The 20,321-nt window shown below is 35.3% G+C and overlaps 1 long non-coding RNA gene across 9 annotated transcripts in view; it reads left to right on the forward strand.

Moving 5' to 3' along the window:
* The window catches only part of LOC144313047 (uncharacterized), a 554,585-nt gene that overhangs the window by 442,860 nt on the left and 91,404 nt on the right, over positions 1 to 20,321 (forward strand). The window contains exons 6-7 of one of the 9 annotated variants that reach the window (XR_013378731.1): positions 9,590 to 9,737; positions 19,347 to 19,497. The exons of 7 other annotated variants lie outside the window; for them this stretch is intronic. This is a non-coding gene — a long non-coding RNA (uncharacterized LOC144313047). Of the gene's footprint in view, positions 1 to 9,589; positions 9,738 to 19,346; positions 19,498 to 20,321 lie in introns of those variants that run through there. One more of the 9 variants, XR_013378730.1, reaches the window with a different exon arrangement.

Consider the following 20,321-nt stretch of genomic DNA (forward strand, 5'->3'; position numbering starts at 1 on the left):
CTTAACATTTTCATTTATCTCCTTGTGTATGTTGCCATTTTGTTTACATGGCTTTTTAAGGTAAAGCAATTCTCTTAATAACTTTGATTACCTATATGCTATGGAAGCTCACTAAACTCCAAAATAGTCATCCCTTGTAAGTGAGGATCATACCAGCCAATAACAGGGCTGCCCTGCCTCTGTGGTGACTCGATGAAGGTTTTCTTCAGTGTACCCACTATTCCATATGAGATTCCTAGCTTTGTGGACTTCTTCCTCAGGCAGTAAAATTTCTTACAGTTTCTCTTTGTCTCTCTCACTTTCATTTTATGAAATCACATATAAGTAAAATTTATTTCAGCCTGAAAATCATTATTATAAAACTGTCCCTCTGCCAGGCATGGAATTGGAGACTGAGGATAATTGATAACAATAGAGAAACAAACATGTGAACAGCCATGAGACAATCAGAGAAGGGGATGTCCTGATAGTTGAGGAATATATGGTTCTGTTGGGGTCCAGAAAGGACAGGATGAACTCGTCTTCAGACTAAATTCATATGAGTATCTTAACAGGTGTTTTCAAATTAAACTCTAGTATTATAATCAAAGTCCTTGCTAAACAACACCAAAAATTAACAGGTATGTCTAATAAATGTTAGAGGGCATTAAAAAAAAAAACTAACTTTCTACTCTGCTGTAAAGTGTAGTGGTCAAGCAGAGCGGATGAAAAGAATCCAAGATGCAAGTGTGAGTCACAAGGACTGAGTCAGGGATCAGGACCAAAGACATGGGTCTTGACCTGCTTTAAGTGTAGAGTTCTGGGGTTTAAACTTGACAGGTAGGTTTGACTAAAGATACAAACAAGTTGTAAAATTCTAGGAATGGTCTATAAAAGTGTTTCCAATGTGGCAAAGTTTGGATGATTGTAATATTTAGATACTAAACTGGAAAATACCCTTCCAGAGTAAGAGGGTACACTATTAGCAATTACATGAGATGAGAATAATAAACAGGAAATGACCCTGGGCAAATAGGGACATACGCTCACTCTAAATAACTCCAGTTTTAGGACCATGACCAATGTCAAGGTGTTTGACATAGGTTTTTCTATCTCCTTTTCCTATTCTCCTTTCTGCCTCCCTTCAGTGATGATAGAGGTCATTTCTGCATCAAGCACACCTCTAATCCCCTGTGAAGTTAGAGAACACTGAGCTAGACCTTCAGCAGCTTGCTGGTCTCCTTCACAATTTAGGAGACACTGCCCTCAGCTTTTCTACTCTTTCTTCAACCATGGGATTCTCCAAATTTTCCACAGTGGAGCTAATAATAGCAATGTATGTTTTTATATAAAATTAACTATATCAAGGTTTAATTTACTTACAATTAAATACGGTCATTTTATTTTTTATTTATTTATTTTTTAATACGGTCATTTTAAGTTCAGAGTTCTGTGAGTCTTGATAAACACACCAACGTATATACACGTCACTCTAAAGAAGATGTATAATATTTCCAACACCTCAAAAACTTCACTCGTCTTTACCAGCCCTGTCCTGTTTTCTGAAATTATACAGTTGACCCTTAAACAGCATGGGGTTGAACCATGCGGGTCCACTTATCCACAGATTTTTTTCAATAAATATAGTACAGTACTATAAATGTATTTTCTCTTTCTTATGATTTCTTAATAACATTTTCTTTTCTCTAGATTATTAGAATATAGTAATTAATACATATAACACACAAAATATTTGTTGTCTGTTTATATTATTGGTAAACAATTGATAAAGTGCAGAGTCAAAAGTTATGGGTGGATTTTCAACTGCATGGGGCAGGGGTTGGTGCTGCAAACCCCCACATTTTTCAATAGTCAACACTACATTAGCTGGCTATCCTATACTTTCATATAAATGTATTCTTTTGATTTTGACTTCCGTTGTTCAACAAAATGATTTTGAATTCATCCATGATGTTGATGTATCAGTAATTCATTCCATATTATTGCTCAGTAATAATATTCAATTATATGAATATATCACAGTATTTATCACAATATTTATCACTGGGTGTTAGGCATTTGATTTGTTTCTAGTTTTTGGATATCATGAATAAAGTCATTATTAAGATTCATGTCCAGGCCTTTATGAGGATATGGTTAAAGACTTTGAAAAGGAGTTTTGGAGTTTTATAGTTTAAGAAACTGCCATATTGTTATCCAAAGTGGTTGACAATTTTATATTTCCACCATTCTAGTATGAAAGTCTCTGTTATTCCAAGACCTCATCAACACTTCCTATCATCAGTCTTTAATTTTAGCCATCCTTGTAGCTGTGTAGTGGTATCTCGCTGTGTTTTTTTTTCGCTGTGTTTTAATTAAACTTTTTCTGACAATTAATGATGCTGAACATCTTTACATATGCTTATTTTGTTTATATTCTCTTGCAAAACCTATTTGAAATCTTTACTCATTTTTCTAAAATCATTATTATAAAAATTCCAAAAATACAGCAAATTTTAAAGAGCTTTGCAAGTAACATGTGTCCATCTGCCACCTATACCCAATCATTACATTTCATAGCAAGGTTTAAAAAAATCATATTCATCTATTTATCCTTCTTTCTATCCACAAATTAGTCTTATTTTTTTTTAATTTAGAGTAAATTGCTTTCCCCTCTAATACATGAATATAAAATCCATTAGTTGGATTGTACTATGCTTACAGTTTTGATGTGATTTTTGTAAGAAAAATGCATATACATGTATATTATACCCATACTGATACATAGAATGTTGCCTTCACCCCAGAATATTTCCTCATGTTATTTTCCAGTCAATCCCAACTGAAAGTCACTTTTTTATTTTTATTTTTATTTTTATTTTTATTTTTTTTGCCATTGGTTAGTTTTTTCTGTTCTGGAATATGATTTATAAATTATAGAAAATTTACAATTTTACATATTTTTTGGTTCAGCATAATTTTTTGAGATTTATTCATGTTGTTATTTTAGTTCCTTTTCTATTACTGAGTAACATTCCATTGAATATTTATCTATCCATTCTCCTATTGATGGATTTCTTTTCACTGTTTGAGTCTTTTAGGAGTAAAAGTATATAAACATACTTGTACAATGCTTTTTGTGAGCATATGTTGGCATTTTTCTAGAGTAAATTTCTATGAATGGGATTGTTGGAATATAGGGTATGTTTATTTTTAGCTTTATAAGAAACTGTCATAAAATTTTCCAGTTGTATTGTACCACTTTCCACTTCCACCAACAACGTATAAGAGCTCCAGTTGCTCCACATCCTTGCTAACATTTGATGTTGTCAGTCTTTTTATTTGTAGCTATTCTGAGGCATGTGGAATGGTATCTCTTTGTCATTTTATTTTGCTTTTTCCTGATGACAGTGACACTGGACACTTTTTCATGTGATTATTGGACAACTGCACATCATATTCTTTTAAATGTCAGTTCAAAGTGTTTTTCCCCATTTGAAAAAAAATTGGTTGTGTGTCTTTATTATTGATTTATACCCTTTGCTTCTCCTAGCAGCCCTTGTCAGATGTTTTCTTTCTGTTTGTGATTTGTCTGTCTTTTCCTCTTTCCTCTAGATTTTACTTTAGATGGAGTTCAATATATGATTTTTTTCTTTTGTGATCTATGCTGTTTGTATTTAATCTAAATTTTTTTGACTATTTTAAAGTAAAGATTTTTTTCCAATATTCTGTCCTTAAATTCTTAGCTTTAGTTTCTATAGTTAGGTCTATGATCTATTTCAAGTTAATTTTGTGTATGAGGTAAAAGGGTCAACATTCTTTTTTTTTTTTCCTCTCTTCTTTTGGCATACAGTTATCTTGTTTCAGCAAAGAGTTCATGATTAGAACCCTTTAAAAACATGGAGGAATAAATAAAGGAGTTACTCCTACAGAGTAATTTATCTCTCACAAGTAAAGACTAAGTTAACTCATCATTTTAAAGAGAGAGAGAGGGAGAGAGAGAGAGAGAGAGAAGAGAGAAGAGACAAAACAACCTATGACCAGACTTGTTAACAGCTGAAGCAATATTGGGTATAGGACTTTTTAAAAGTGCTGATGTCATTGAGCAAGACTGTTGAGCAAGCTTTAAGGTATCTTCTAAATATCTACCCTCCTATTGGCATGGCTGCCATGTACCAGAGTTGAGACTTTCTCCCTAGGTAGGTCTTAACCTTTCTTCCAGTTCCAGAGACTGCTTTCTTTCCACTTGCTGACAGTACTCATTAATAAAAACAAGAATCCTCAGAGTTCTAGTCCAAGATAGCAAAACCCAGAAAGAATAGGGACTTTCTCTCTTTCCCCAGTCTCAGTCAATTCTGCAATGATTCAGATTTTGTGGCCCTTTCCCCCCTTTATCTTATATTTTTTTCCAGATAATTGACAGCAAGACTGTATACTTCCCTTAAAGGATTCTCTACATCTAGCCATAAGGATACTGTCTGCTTGTTAATTCCAATAAAACAATCATTTCAGATTACAGTTGTTTAATTTCTGTACAGGAGATATATATACAGGTAGAAGAGGTAAGGTTATTTTCTTACATTTCTTCCTTATAAATTTTGTAATAAAAGATCAGCTCCTTCATTGATAAGAATTTACTGGAATCTGGTTTATTTATTCATAATTTGTCACATATAACATCAGTGGTGCAGACCAGGTTGTTTCACGCCAAGCCAAGAGAGTTTCTTTTATGACAGTACTGCAATGTGAGGGAAAGACCATTCTTTGTCCATTATTTTGGTAGTCTTCTCTAGCTTAACTCCTTATTTCCTTTGTGCAATAACTTAAATAACTGCACACAGCTTCCAGTAGCATGCAAATACTTTGAACACAAAGAACAATGCAAATTTATATGTGAAAAAATAACTTTTTTTAGTATAGCATGCCAATTCTATCAACAATGTTTTAAAGATCTCTTGGTCACCTTCCTGCTGAAGTTTGAGCTCTCAGACTCTCATTTCTCTATGATGCCCCAAACTCTCTGCATGAAAGACACTTTTACCAATCATGAGACCTGGGGAATGAGAGCTTAGCCCAAAGCTGATACTTGAAAATACTTTCATCTTCCCTCTATGATTTGAGGGATCATTGCCTTTTTCCTCTGCAATGAAAAACCTGAGTTTTCAGCTAAATAATATCTGACCTTTTTTCACTGATAAATCTGGCCATATAAGGTTATTTATATTATCCAATGATGACAGAGAAATTATGCTTAATTTAGTCTTTATTCCTAATCAGTGAGTAATTACTGAAAGGACAATCACTAAGAAATACAAATTTTGATTTATTTTGTCTTTGAATGTTGCATGATTCAGACTGATTCTTTATAGCTTAAGAAATACAATAAAGAATGTTTACTTTTAGTGAGCTTGAGCATCGTGATTCAATGAAATCATATTATGTTTATACCCCATACAAACTCCTGAACAGAGGCATACAGGTCACTTACTCATTGTCTTTAAATAAAAAGAAATAAACATACATGGACTCATGTTTTCCACCCTGTCTCTCATATTATCCATCTGTGAATTGATACCACCTGAATCTCATTTCAGCAGTTAAGTATATATTGCATTTATTATATAGATATGTGGTGTATATAGTGATATTTGGGTTCCTGTCTATTCTATCTATTATCTATCTATCTATCTATCTATCTATCTATCTATCATCTATCTATCTATCTATCATCTATCACCTATCTACCATGCTAGCCCCTATTCTATAGCCATATTTGTGCTCCTATGTCAAAAGGATTCTGGTCCTGAAAAACAAAATTCCCATAGAGTTCTTTAGGAAATGTGATAACTTCAAAGTTTCTAGGCCTACATTTTTTTTTTTAATTATTGTTTGCTTGTTTTTGGAAAAAGAATAGCTCAGTATAACTGTTACACTTGCATTGAATAAGAAGACAACCCAAAATCCAACCATATCTGGTTATTTATTTTCCTTGGTACAATTTGTCTTAGCATGGCACGTGGAAAATCTCCACCTGAATATTCTTGGGTACTTGCTGAAATGTAAATTCCTTAGCCATATTCAGACCCTCTGAGTCAGAATCTCTGGGTGGATATATTTGTATCTGTGTTTTCTAGCAAGCAATCATGATAATTTTATAGTTTGGTGGCTATAAAAGATTTTGCTAAGCTCTTAACCCTAGGTAAACAGAATCACAAAGGTTAAAGGTTTACTTGGCATAGGGTATTTCAGCTTAGGTTAAGGATTCCCAATTACTGGAAAGGTTTAAGAGTTGGTGGTATGAGGGCAGTTCATCGGCTGATCAATAGGCTTAATCATGTTTGTCTCTGAAATAAGAGAGGGGGCTGTTCACAGCCTTTATCTTCACTAGGATGGAGGTGGCTCACATGCTATTTCAGAAGGAAAAAAATATATATCTGCATAGCAGGCAGGAATAAGAGTGTTATGAGCACATTCGCCTTTTAATTTTGTATCAGTCAGGTCTATTCATAAAATAGAAAATATTCTACATATATAAATCTCGGGTAATTGAAGCAAATGATTTTTTTAAAAACTGAGAAGTGGGACAGGACAATAGGACAACTAAGAGATTCACAGCAATGGAAGGACAGTGCAAATCCTAGACTCTCAGAGAAACAAAGGAGGGAGATGATAGGACCAGAGCCTTAGGGCTTCTTCGTTCATTCAGAAGAAGCAGAAATAGTGGTGAACTTTCTCAGTGGAAGTTGAAGCCACGGAGAAGACACAGACACTGCCAAAGGCACTTGCAGGGACAGAAAAGGGCTACCTTCCAATCCCAGCTATAGTCTCAACTGGCCAAACTGCAACTTAACTGGGTCAGCCCTGTGATGACACAGCACAGAGGAAGGATGAAATGAATAAGAGGATGAACAAGCTAAGGACTGATGCTGTCCGCATTCAACCTGCTCTAGAGAACATGGACTTATTATTCAAGACCTGTTTTATTTCTCATCATCATTCTCTTCTTTCAGACTTGCCTTTCCTTTCTATAAATAGAACCATGTGAAATTGCTGCTATTCAACTACTCTTGAATTACAAAACCACTGTGTCATATGTATGGTTCAGCTTGACATTTTCCCCTCATATACATATACTAGTAAGGGTTGGTAAAGTGTAAGATAAGATTGTCCTCACCTATGTACATATATCTCCCTCTGCTAAGCTCTAAGAGCTTTGATGTCTGGAATGTGCCTCACTTAATTTTGTATCACTGGTACCAAACACAGAATCTGGTACAAAATTGGAACTTAATAAATGTTTATTGGATGAATGAAGGGAGGAAAAATAATTTTGCATTACAACTTAAATTATCAAATTAGATAATGTTACATAAGCAAAAAGCATTCAATAAAAACATATTTCAAAATAATATACTTTTCATGTTAGAAGGCTCAAATTCAGAACTATGAATATGCTAATAGTTAAGCAAAAAGGTGGTTTTTAGTCTATAGATTTGTGCTGTGTACTCAAGGAAGTTTTGAAACAGTGTAGGCATTGAGACTGGAATGACTCTAAACTTAGAGTCATACTGCACAATGATTATTACTGAGTACCTTCCAGATTTTTAATTTTAATTTTTGAACTCTTTCACACAATTTTTCATTCTTTATACAAAAAAAGATGAAATAGGCTTCTCTTGGTCATCCAGGAGTTTGAAACTTATTGTCATGTGGGTAAAATTTAAATATCATACTGTAGCTAAAGATGAAAAGAAAATATAAAGCGTTAGTACAAAAGGATTTCTCTTACTTTAATGTAAGACTAAAGAGTTAATAAACAAATCTTTAGAATGACTGACAAAACTATATATTCACCCGTAAAATAATTCACTCAGTGATATTGTAAATAATGTGCCCTTTTCTTTAAAAATATGAAACGTAAAAAAAAAATAAAAAATAAAAAAAAAAAAAAAAAATATGAAACGTGATAAAAATAAGTTGGAGGGTTTTTTTTTCCTCCCAAATGTTCATAATTTTTATAGTAAATGAAAAAAGCATGAGGTGGGAGTTTTCTGTGAAAAAGACAAGAGGATTAAAAGGCAAAATAGTAAGTACTTCATCATTTTTTGATTGTTTTTGAGAGTGCATTCTGTAAAATGCCTTTATCACAGTGTAGTTACCATATTAACTGAAGCCATAATCATCTTATTTATATACTATAGAAAGTCACTGAACCCATAAAGATATCATGACTTGTAAGCACAGAACATCCAATCAGAGAAGGAAGATAATGTAGCTAGAACTGTACAGAATAGCACAGGACAAATAAAATAAAAATCTTTGATTTATGATTTTTGAAACACAGAAATCCAAGAAAAAAAATGTCATTAATATTTTTTTCCTGAGTCTGGAAAATTTTTGAGCTCATCTCGTATATCCCAAAGGATTCCAAAGGATGATTTGGGGAGTGAATAAAATCTATCTCTTCATTTGATTCACTCACTCATCAAAGATTTATTGAAAACTTATTACATGCAAAGCTCAGTGGGAGATGCCCTATAAAAAGGGGGAAAAAAGTGAGCCTCATACAGATAGTTCAGTTCCTCCATGAGATTGCTGTCTTGATAGGGAAGAAAGACTAAGTGGTACCTATCTGAGTAAATTGTACACAAGATGCTGATCCGCTATGTTTTATGTTCATAGATATAGTTAACTCAAAGCCTGAAAATCTTGTTAGCTATAGAAATGAGATAAGTATAGACTGGTACCTGAGGATAGATAAAAATTAAATCTTAATACATGGGAGATGGAAAATAATAGTGTATTAGTTCATGTCTAGAAAGGGATGAGATTGGAAGTTTGACATGTAAAAATCATGGTGGGGAATAGAAAGAGATAAAGCTGGAAACATGAATGGACTGCAGATAGTTACAAGTTTCCACCAGTAAGTCACGTTTGAACTTAATTTAAGGAAAGACAGTGAGAATTTTGAACCAGGGATGAAGCCAGACACATTCTGAGCTTGGATTTAGGAAAATGCAGTAAGAACCTTGGATTAAATATCTTAGACCCCTTGAAGCTTTATAATTACATTTTACTATGGTTTGTAAGTACTTTGGCAGAGGGTATAGAAGAGTTAGATTGAAGAAGGTCTAGTTGCTAGAGGTTACCTAGGTGTCTCTCAGTGGGTATAGGAATGCGGGAATGCGGGCAGGACTATGTGTGTGGACGTCTTTCAGGGAGAATGAATAGAAAGAAATTTTGTAGAAAAATTGAGACCTGAGGGCATCTGAGTGGCTCAATTGGTTAAGCTTCTAACTCTTGATTTTGGCTCAGGTCATGATCTCAGGGTCATGAGGTTGAGCCCTGTGTCAAGCTCTGTGCTGGGCGTGGAGCCTACTTAGGATTCTCTCTCTTCCTCTCTCTCTCTCTTAAAAAAAACATAAATAAAACAACAACAACAACAAAACCCTGAGGGGAACTGAAAACTGCTAGCTGGGGAATGTAGGAGAAGTTAGGTTTTGAGTTCTGTTGGCTGGACTGTGTCACTATGGAGAATTGAAGGCTTGAAAGAAATGGAGTGAAGGAAGGCACGTTTTGTAATTTTAAATTTATATATGCTAATTTTTAGGTGTTGACAAGATATGTGCTTCTGAAACCATGTGAAATGCACTTGACTCAGGTGCTTAAATGTACACACAGCCAGCATGAGATCATGGATGGAAGATGAAGAACCCAGAGGGAGGGGTCTCATCTTAGAGGGACAATAAAGTTGAGAGGTAAGCCTGAATGGATCAAGTGCCAAGAAGTGAGTTGTTAACTCTGAGTGTGAATTAGAATCCAAAACTCAATCTGCCTTTGTCACTGACAGAGCATGGTGCAAAAAGCAAAGGAAATGAATTTTAACACATAATTGTGCAAAGAACTTTGAAGGCATTATCCCTATGTGGTCCCTTTGAAACCATATGTCCTATCGCAACATACATCTGCTATTCTTAAAGAATCATTAGCAGAATTCTGGAAACTGGAAGAAAGTCTAAATATTAGAATTATTACAGACAAGTTTTAACTATAAGACCACAACATGGTGTTATGATTATAGAAATTCATAGTAAAGTGAAGAGTCAGATTCAAACTATTCTGATAAAAAAGAAGTGGTCCCTTGGTAGAAAGGAAAATAATTGTCCATTTCAAGCAGCTCCATACATTGGTTATGGATAAGTGCTGGTTTTAATTTTGTGATGATCAAATGGGAAAATGCATGGGAATACCTTTGTATATTACACAGAAATAGATTTTTTTTTTGTGGACGTGAAATTATATATATATATATATATATATATATGTATATATGTATATATATATTCTCTATATATACTTTATTCGGTTCAATTATATTTTTCTCTGTTTCAAATTTTTATTTAAAATTCTAGTTAGCTAATATATAGTAATATTGGTTTCAGGAGTAGAATTTAGTGATTCATCATTTACATATAGGAAATATACAGTTCAAAATTACTAGAAATGAAATGAACTATTGAGATTTCAACAAGATAAAAACCTACACAGCAAAGGAAACATTCAACAAACTAAAAGGCATCCCTTAGGAATGGGAGAAGTTATTTCCAAATGATATAGCCCATAAAGCGTTTGCATCCAAAATCTATAAAGAACTTATCAGGGCAGCCCCAGTGGCTCAGCGGTTTAGCGCCACCTTCAGCCCAGGTGTGATCCTGGAGACCCGGGATCCAGTCCCACGTCGGGCTCCCTGCATGGAGCCTGCTTCTCCCTCTGCCTGTGTCTCTGCCTCTCTCTCTCTCTCTCTCTCTCTGTCTCTCATGAATAAATAAATAAAATCTTTTTTTTTAAAGAACTTACCAAACTCAACACTCAAAGACAAATAAGCCAGTTAAGAAATGGGGAGAAGACATGAATAGATGTTTTTCCAAAGAAGACATCCAGATAGCTAACAGACACATGAAAAGATTCTCCATGTCATTCATCATCAGGGAAATACAAATAAAAAATACAATGATATACCACCTCACACCTGTCAGGATGGCTAAAATGAACAACACAGGAACCAAAGATGTTGGTGAGGATGCAGAGAAAGGGGACCCCTCTTGCACTGTTGAGGGGAATGCAAACTGGTGCAGCCACTCTGGAAAACTGTGAGGTTCCTCAAAAAGTTAAAAATAGAACCACCCTATGATCCAGCAATTGCACTACTAGGTATTTACCCAAAGAGTACAAAATAATGATCTGAAGGGACACATGCACCCTGATGTTTACAGCAGCATTATTAACAATAGGCAAATCATGGAAACAACCCAAATGTCCATGAACTGATGAATGGATAAAGAAGTTGTGAGAGAAATTATGTCTGTGTGTGTGTATATATATATACAGCCTGAATGAATCAAGAAGTGAGTTGTTAACTCTGAGAATTAGAATACAAAACTCAATTGCCTATATATATATATATGCCTATATATATATATAATATGAATATAGAAATACCACGAACATGTAGGATATTCACATATAATATATATTATTATATATATTATAATATATATTCATATATAGAGATATGAATATTACTCATCCGTCAAAAAGAACGAAATCTTTCCATTTGCAAGGACATGGACAGAGCTAAAGTATATCATACTAAGTGAAGTAAGTCAGAGAAAGATAAATACCCTATGATTTCACTCATATGTGGAATTTAAGAAACAAAACAGATGAACATGGTTGGGGGGGGGAGAGTGAGAGGCAATCCATAAAACAGACTCTTAACTATAGAGAAGAAACAGGGTTGCTGAAGGGGGAGGTCTGTGGGAGATGGGCTAGATGGGTGATGGAGTTAAGGAGGGCACTTTTGATGAGCACTGGGTATTATATGTAAGTAATGAATCACTAAACTCTACTTCTGAAACTTACATTATGTGTTAACTAACTGGAATTTAAATAAAAACTTAAAACCTATAGCTTGGAATACTGAAAAAAAAAACATTGAGTCTGTAGGAAGGATAAATTGTGTGGTAACTTTTTAATTGTTAGCATTTTCTTTTCAGGTTCTATATTTTCTTTTCTTGACACAAAAACATTCCCAGTTTTTTTCTCTTTAGCCCCAATTTTCCTCCTGGACACTGAAGTCATCTGTATTATCCTTATTTGGTTGTAAGAATACTCAAATGTGAAAAGCTCTGAGTAAAATCCTGATCATATTCTCTCTCTGTATCAAGTCCTCATTCAAACTTTCTGGCTTCATGTTACCTCCTTCAGTTAACACAGTATTTACTCACACAGCACAACTGGATAGCTTTAAAAGTCATTCTAAAAATTTTGTTTTCTTACTACACCTCTTCCAGTTGTCATTAATTTCTACCAATAATATATTTTTATATATCTTATGTTTTTGTGATTCTTGCTGGTATACTTTCTTTCATCTAGATCTAGATTGTTTACATCATCTAAAAAGAGGTCAGCTAACTTTTTCTGTAAGAGGCCAATTATTAAATACGGTAGTCTTTGCAGGCCAATGTCTTGTCACAGATGTTCAATTTTGTTTTTAGAACATGAAAACAGACATAAGCAATATGCAAACAAATGGGTTACTGATAAAACCATATTTATAAAAACAAAAATATTAGAAATAAGTAAGTGCCAGTAAAACCTTATTTATAAAACAAAAAATATTAGAAATGAGCAATTATGATATTATTACAATTTGTATAATCCATGCCTTCTCCAAGGTAAAGATACATATGTCTGGTTATTATTTGGAAGAGATTCCTTTTGTAGAACTAGCAAAATTCATCTTATAAATAACACAGTATTCCTTTTACTCTGACTGTTCATCATTGCTTATAATTATAGCACTATAAAACAGGAAAAGTAGGGCTGGCAGGACATATTCAGGGTCCTAAATGAGAAGAACATGCAACCAAGAATACTTTATCCAGCAAGGCTCTCATTCAAAATGGAAGGAGAGATAAAGAGCTTCCAAGACAGGCAGCAACTAAAAGAATATGTGACCTCCAAACCAGCTCTGCAAGAAATCTTAAGGGGGCCTCTTAAAATTCCCCTTTAAGAAGAAGTTCAGTGGAACAGTCCACAAAAACAAAGACTGAATAGATATCATGATGACACTAAACTCATATCTCTCAATAGTAACTCTGAATGTGAACGGGCTTAATGACCCCATCAAAAGGCGCAGGGTTTCAGACTGGATAAAAAAGCAGGACCCATCTATTTGCTGTCTACAAGAGACTCATTTTAGACAGAAGGACACCTACAGCCTGAAAATAAAAGGTTGGAGAACCATTTACCATTCGAATGGTCCTCAAAAGAAAGCAGGGGTAGCCATCCTTATATCAGATAAACTAAAATTTACCCCAAAGACTGTAGTGAGAGATGAAGAGGGACACTATATCATACTTAAAGGATCTATTCAACAAGAGGACTTAACAATCCTCAATATATATGCTCCAAATGTGGGAGCTGCCAAATATATAAATCAATTATTAACCAAAGTGAAGAAATACTTAGATAATAATACACTTATACTTGGTGACTTCAATCTAGCTCTTTCTATACTCGATAGGTCTTCTAAGCAAAACATCTCCAAAGAAACGAGAGCTTTAAATGATACACTGGACCAGATGGATTTCACAGATATCTACAGAACTTTACATCCAAACTCAACTGAATACACATTCTTCTCAAGCGCACATGGAACTTTCTCCAGAATAGACCACATATTGGGTCACAAATCGGGTCTGAACCGATACCAAAAGATTGGGATTGTCCCCTGCGTATTCTCGGACCATAATGCCTTGAAATTAGAACTAAATCACAACAAGAAGTTTGGAAGGACCTCAAACACATGGAGGTTAAGGACCATCCTGCTAAAAGATAAAAGGGTCAACCAGGAAATTAAGGAAGAATTAAAAAGATTCATGGAAACTAATGAGAATGAAGATACAACCGTTCAAAATCTTTGGGATGCAGCAAAAGCAGTCCTAAGGGGGAAATACATCGCAATACAAGCATCCATTCAAAAACTGGAAAGAACTCAAATACAAAAGCTAACCTTACACATAAAGGAGCTAGAGAAAAAACAGCAAATAGATCCTACACCCAAGAGAAGAAGGGAGCTAATAAAGATTCGAGCAGAACTCAACGAAATCGAGACCAGAAGAACTGTGGAACAGATCAACAGAACCAGGAGTTGGTTCTTTGAAAGAATTAATAAGATAGATAAACCATTAGCCAGCCTTATTAAAAAGAAGAGAGAGAAGACTCAAATTAATAAAATCATGAATGAGAAAGGAGAGATCACTACCAACACCAAGGAAATACAAACGATTTTAAAAACCTATTATGAACAGCTATACGCCAATAAATTAGGCTATCTAGAAGAAATGGACGCATTCCTGGAAAGCCACAAACTACCAAAACTGGAACAGGAAGAAATAGAAAACCTGAACAGGCCAATAACCAGGGAGGAAATTGAAGCAGTCATCAAAAACCTCCCAAGACACAAGAGTCCAGGGCCAGATGGCTTCCCAGGAGAATTTTATCAAACGTTTAAAGAAGAAATCATACCTATTCTCCTAAAGCTGTTTGGAAAGATAGAAAGAGATGGAGTACTTCCAAATTCGTTCTATGAAGCCAGCATCACCTTAATTCCAAAGCCAGACAAAGACCCCGCCAAAAAGGAGAATTACAGACCAATATCCCTGATGAACATGGATGCAAAAATTCTCAACAAGATACTGGCCAATAGGATCCAACAGTACATTAAGAAAATTATTCACCATGACCAAGTAGGATTTATCCCTGGGACACAAGGCTGGTTCAACACCCGTAAAACAATCAATGTGATTCATCATATCAGCAAGAGAAAAACCAAGAACCATATGATCCTCTCATTGGATGCAGAGAAAGCATTTGACAAAATACAGCATCCATTCCTGATCAAAACTCTTCAGAGTGTAGGGATAGAGGGAACATTCCTCGACATCTTAAAAGCCATCTATGAAAAGCCCACAGCAAATATCATTCTCAATGGGGAAGCACTGGGAGCCTTTCCCCTAAGATCAGGAACAAGACAGGGATGTCCACTCTCACCACTGCTATTCAACATAGTACTGGAAGTCCTAGCCTCAGCAATCAGACAACAAAAAGACATTAAAGGCATTCAAATTGGCAAAGAAGAAGTCAAACTCTCCCTCTTCGCCGATGACATGATACTCTACATAGAAAACCCAAAAGTCTCCACCCCAAGATTGCTAGAACTCATACAGCAATTCGGTAGCGTGGCAGGATACAAAATCAATGCCCAGAAGTCAGTGGCATTTCTATACACTAACAATGAGACTGAAGAAAGAGAAATTAAGGAGTCAATCCCATTTACAATTGCACCCAAAAGCATAAGATACCTAGGAATAAACCTCACCAAAGATGTAAAGGATCTATACCCTCAAAACTATAGAACACTTCTGAAAGAAATTGAGGAAGACACAAAGAGATGGAAAAATATTCCATGCTCATGGATTGGCAGAATTAATATTGTGAAAATGTCAATGTTACCCAGGGCAATATACACGTTTAATGCAATCCCTATCAAAATACCATGGACTTTCTTTAGAGAGTTAGAACAAATTATTTTAAGATTTGTGTGGAATCAGAAAAGACCCCGAATAGCCAGGGGAATTTTAAAAAAGAAAACCATATCTGGGGGCATCACAATGCCAGATTTCAGGTTGTACTACAAAGCTGTGGTCATCAAGACAGTGTGGTACTGGCACAAAAACAGACACATAGATCAGTGGAACAGAATAGAGAATCCAGAAGTGGACCCTGAACTTTATGGGCAACTAATATTCGACAAAGGAGGAAAGACTATCCATTGGAAGAAAGACAGTCTCTTCAATAAATGGTGCTGGGAAAATTGGACATCCACATGCAGAAGAATGAAACTAGACCACTCTCTTTCACCATACACAAAGATAAACTCAAAATGGATGAAAGATCTAAATGTGAGACAAGATTCCATCAAAATCCTAGAGAAGAACACAGGCAACACCCTTTTTGAACTCGGCCATAGTAACTTCTTGCAAGATACATCCACGAAGGCAAAAGAAACAAAAGCAAAAATGAACTATTGGGACTTCATCAAGATAAGAAGCTTTTGCACAGCAAAGGATACAGTCAACAAAACTCAAAGACAACCTACAGAATGGGAGAAGATATTTGCAAATGACATATCAGATAAAGGGCTAGTTTCCAAGATCTATAAAGAACTTATTAAACTCAACAGCAAAGAAACAAACAATCCAATCATGAAATGGGCAAAAGACATGAACAGAAATCTCACAGAAGAAGACATAGACATGGCCAACATGCACATGAGAAAATGCTCTGCATCACTTGCCATCAGGGAAATACAAATCAAAACCACAATGAGATACCACCTCACACCAGTGAGAATGGGAAAAATTAACAAGGCAGGAAACAACAAATGTTGGAGAGGATGTGGAGAAAAGGGAACCCTCTTACACTGTTGGTGGGAATGTGAACTGGTGCAGCCACTGTGGAAAACTGTGTGGAGGTTCCTCAAACAGTTAAAAATATACCTGCCCTACGACCCAGCAATTGCACTGTTGGGGATTTACCCCAAAGATACAAATGCAATGAAACGCTGGGACACCTGCACCCCGATGTTTCTAGCAGCAATGGCCACGATAGCCAAACTGTGGAAGGAGCCTCGGTGTCCAACGAAAGATGAATGGATAAAGAAGATGTGGTTTATGTATACAATGGAATATTACTCAGCTATTAGAAATGACAAATACCCACCATTTGCTTCAACGTGGATGGAACTGGAGGGTATTATGCTGAGTGAAGTAAGTCAGTCGGAGAAGGACAAACATTATATGTTCTCATTCATTTGGGGAATATAAATAATAGTGAAAGGGAAAATAAGGGAAGGGAGAAGAAATGTGTGGGAAATATCAGAAAGGGAGACAGAACGTAAAGACTGCTAACTCTGGGAAACGAACTAGGGGTGGTAGAAGGGGAGGAGGGCGGGGGGTGGGAGTGAATGGGTGACGGGCACTGGGTGTTATTCTGTATGTTAGTAAATTGAACACCAATAAAAAAAAAAATAAATAAAAAAAAAAAAAAAAAAAAAAAAAAAAAAAAAAAAAAAAAACAGGAAAAGTTATATATATATATATATAATTTTGAACTAGGTGAAAGGAGTGAGTTGTAAATAGCATTCATTCAAATTCTGCTTAACAGTTGCTTCTATTACAATTTGTATGTATTCCAAAGGTGTTCTCAAATAGGTAGGAGAGGCAACTTAAAGCTGATTAATAATGTAATTGCCCACAGTAAACGTGCTATTTACCTATTACAGTCATTATTATCAGTACTATTTTTGTTATTTATATGTTCACACAAATCCAGGAACAAATGATAGGGAAAAGTGGCATTTTTAAATATAAGGATAGTTGAGAAGAGGTCTTTCTGCCATGGTGGAGAATCTTATGATTTTACTCACTTTTCTTGCTGTGGTCTTGTGATTCCTGTTTATTTAAATGGATATACCTTAAAAGATAGAAGATTTAAACTCAAATTACTTTTCTTAAAGACATCCATGTTACTAATAACTCAATGTGCAGTAATAGAGAAAGAAGAAAGTGGCTTCAGCAAGATGGCAGTGTAGGAAGCTCTAGACTCTTTTTCTTCCCATAAACAGAAAGAGTCAGCAAAAATTCACTGATAAATTCTTTTTGTGAGAAATGAATTGAAAGGCTCCTGCATTCTGGGAGAATGTGAATCCGAACTCACTGAAGCCAGTAGAGGATTCAGGACATTCTGATGAACCTCTATGCTTGATATTGAATCATACAATCAAAGAGACCCACTAGCTCCTAGCTTCTTCCTGGGATGGGAAAGGGTTGCTTTATGCATCCAGCACCCCAACTTTTCTGAGGAGGCTTCTCAGAAGACTGACACATTACAGCTTCCTGGAGGAAAAAGGGGAGGGCACCTTGGGCTGGTAGATGCCATAGGTCCTTCCCCCTACTCTGGAGAAGAAAATAATTGATCCATGTGTCCTACATCCTGACTTCCCTGGGGCTGCCCAAATAATTAGTATTTATCTTCTCAGTCTTGGAGCTTCAAAGGGTCTGGTGAATAGCCAGCCATCTCAATCAAGAGTTCAAAGTTGTCATCTCTGGGTATTGTGATGATGAGTGATTTTATGTTATTTTAAAAAATTTTTATGTTTTCCAAATACACTATATTAGAGAATAGATTATAACTAAAAATAGCACTATAAATTTTATTAGAAAGAATGCAATATATCCATGTTCAGGTGAAAGGGAGAATTTTTATTTTGTACTTATATATGGTTATTATTTCAGTTTTCTAATTCTGTGGGTATATGTGCACATCAAAATAATGTGAACACAATATTTTGCTCTCCCGGTATTTTCTTATTTTACTATGGATATCATTTGCTCAAGAGATATTGTAAAGATTAGGATCTAGCTAACTACTTAAATGTGTGACATAGTTCAAATCCATTTATTTGTTTAATTTTTTTTAAAAGGATTTTATTTATTTATTCATAAGAGACACAGAGAGAGAGAGGCAGAGACACAGACAGAGGGAGAAGCGGGCTCCTTATAGGGAGCCCGCTGCGGGACTCTATCCCGGGACCTGGGATATCGCCCTGAGCTCAACTGCTGAGTCACCCAGGCATCCCTTGTTGAAATGCATTTAAATGATTTCTGGTATAATGTGATCATTGGATTAAGTATTAAAAGTGCGATGATTTTGAGTTCTGGTCTTGCTACATAGAGGATGTTCCTCATTATCCCAAACAAACTGATCCATGAAAAAGCCCATTTGATGTGAATCTAATTAAGAGCGTCCAAATTTTTATGAAAATAATCATCAGAATCCACCTCAAAAAATAGAACTGAAGATCTGGGGATCCCTGGGTGGCGCAGTGGTTTAGCGCCTGCCTTTGGCCCAGGGCGCGATCCTGGAGACCCGGGATTGAATCCCACGTCGGGCTCCCGGTGCATGGAGCCTGCTTCTCCCTCTGCCTGTGTCTCTGCCTCTCTCTCTCTCTTTCTCTCTCTGTGTGACTATCATAAAATAAATAAAAATTAAAAAAAAAATAGAACTAAAGATCTGAAAATAATGTCATTTTTAATAGAATTTATATTATAATAGCAACTATAGGTACAATGAATAAATGACAAATCTTATGTATAATAAGATTTTCCCAGTTTTTAAGCCCCCAAGTTTTTTATTTTAGTGGTAAAGACTATCCTTAACTTTACTTTTGACTTTTGCAGAGTATGTTACCATGCTGATAGAACTTTGCCACCAAAATAACATTTGGTGTAGGGAAACCTACACTGCACCAATGAGATTTCTTATAATTTGATTAGGCGACATTGGAGACTTGGCATTCATTGGCCTACTGAGAACTCTGTTTTTCTTTGCATCTGCATGCCCAGGTTTGTTTCCAACATTGATGGAGTTTAAGGTACTCGTTTGCATTCTGAGAGCTCTTATGGTATGAAAATTATATTCTACATTACTTCTGAGTTACTTTGCTTGATCTCACTGCGGAGATGGACAGCTGCCCAAAGAAGATTTTTGCACGATTATTCAAATTGTTATTGATCTTGTCATTTTAGAATAATAGAGTTTGTGTTTGTTTCTCTTTTCCTAGGCTATTTTGAAAATTATCCAGTGGGTTATACTGGTGGTAAACCAAATACTACCCAAGATCATTGTTCAAAAAAACCCCTCTGTTATTATAGAGTTGAAGTTCATCAAACACAGACATACCTCAATTTTTGGTCCCTCCAACAGACTTCAGCACATGGTTGACAGAGACTTCAATGATAAAGCAAAACTTGAGATGAATATATAATTGAATGATCGACACTTTAGGGGGACCTTGAATGCAACAGGTTACAGCAGTTTTATATTAATAGAGTCATAAAATTTCTTTAGAAGACAGGCATTTATTATAAATGGATTAATTTGAGGCACATAATTAAGTTCCTTACCAAATGGCAAATAGCCAATGAGAGGTAGAGAATGATTTCTGACCTTTTCTACTTAGTCACCAATGAGAATGACTTCCCAGCTGATTGTGAGTCTCACAATTTTACCCATTTTATTAGCATTATATTTGGGAACAACTAAATCACAAAGATACAGATTCCAGTTTTCCTGAATTTGAAACCAGTTTGTTTAATTAAAAAAATGATGTTTGTATGTTGAAATCCTATCTTTAAAAACATATTGTTCAAGAA

Source organism: Canis aureus, chromosome 4, assembly GCF_053574225.1.
Source record: "Canis aureus isolate CA01 chromosome 4, VMU_Caureus_v.1.0, whole genome shotgun sequence".
In the NCBI taxonomy this organism is placed as follows: Eukaryota; Metazoa; Chordata; class Mammalia; order Carnivora; family Canidae; genus Canis; species Canis aureus.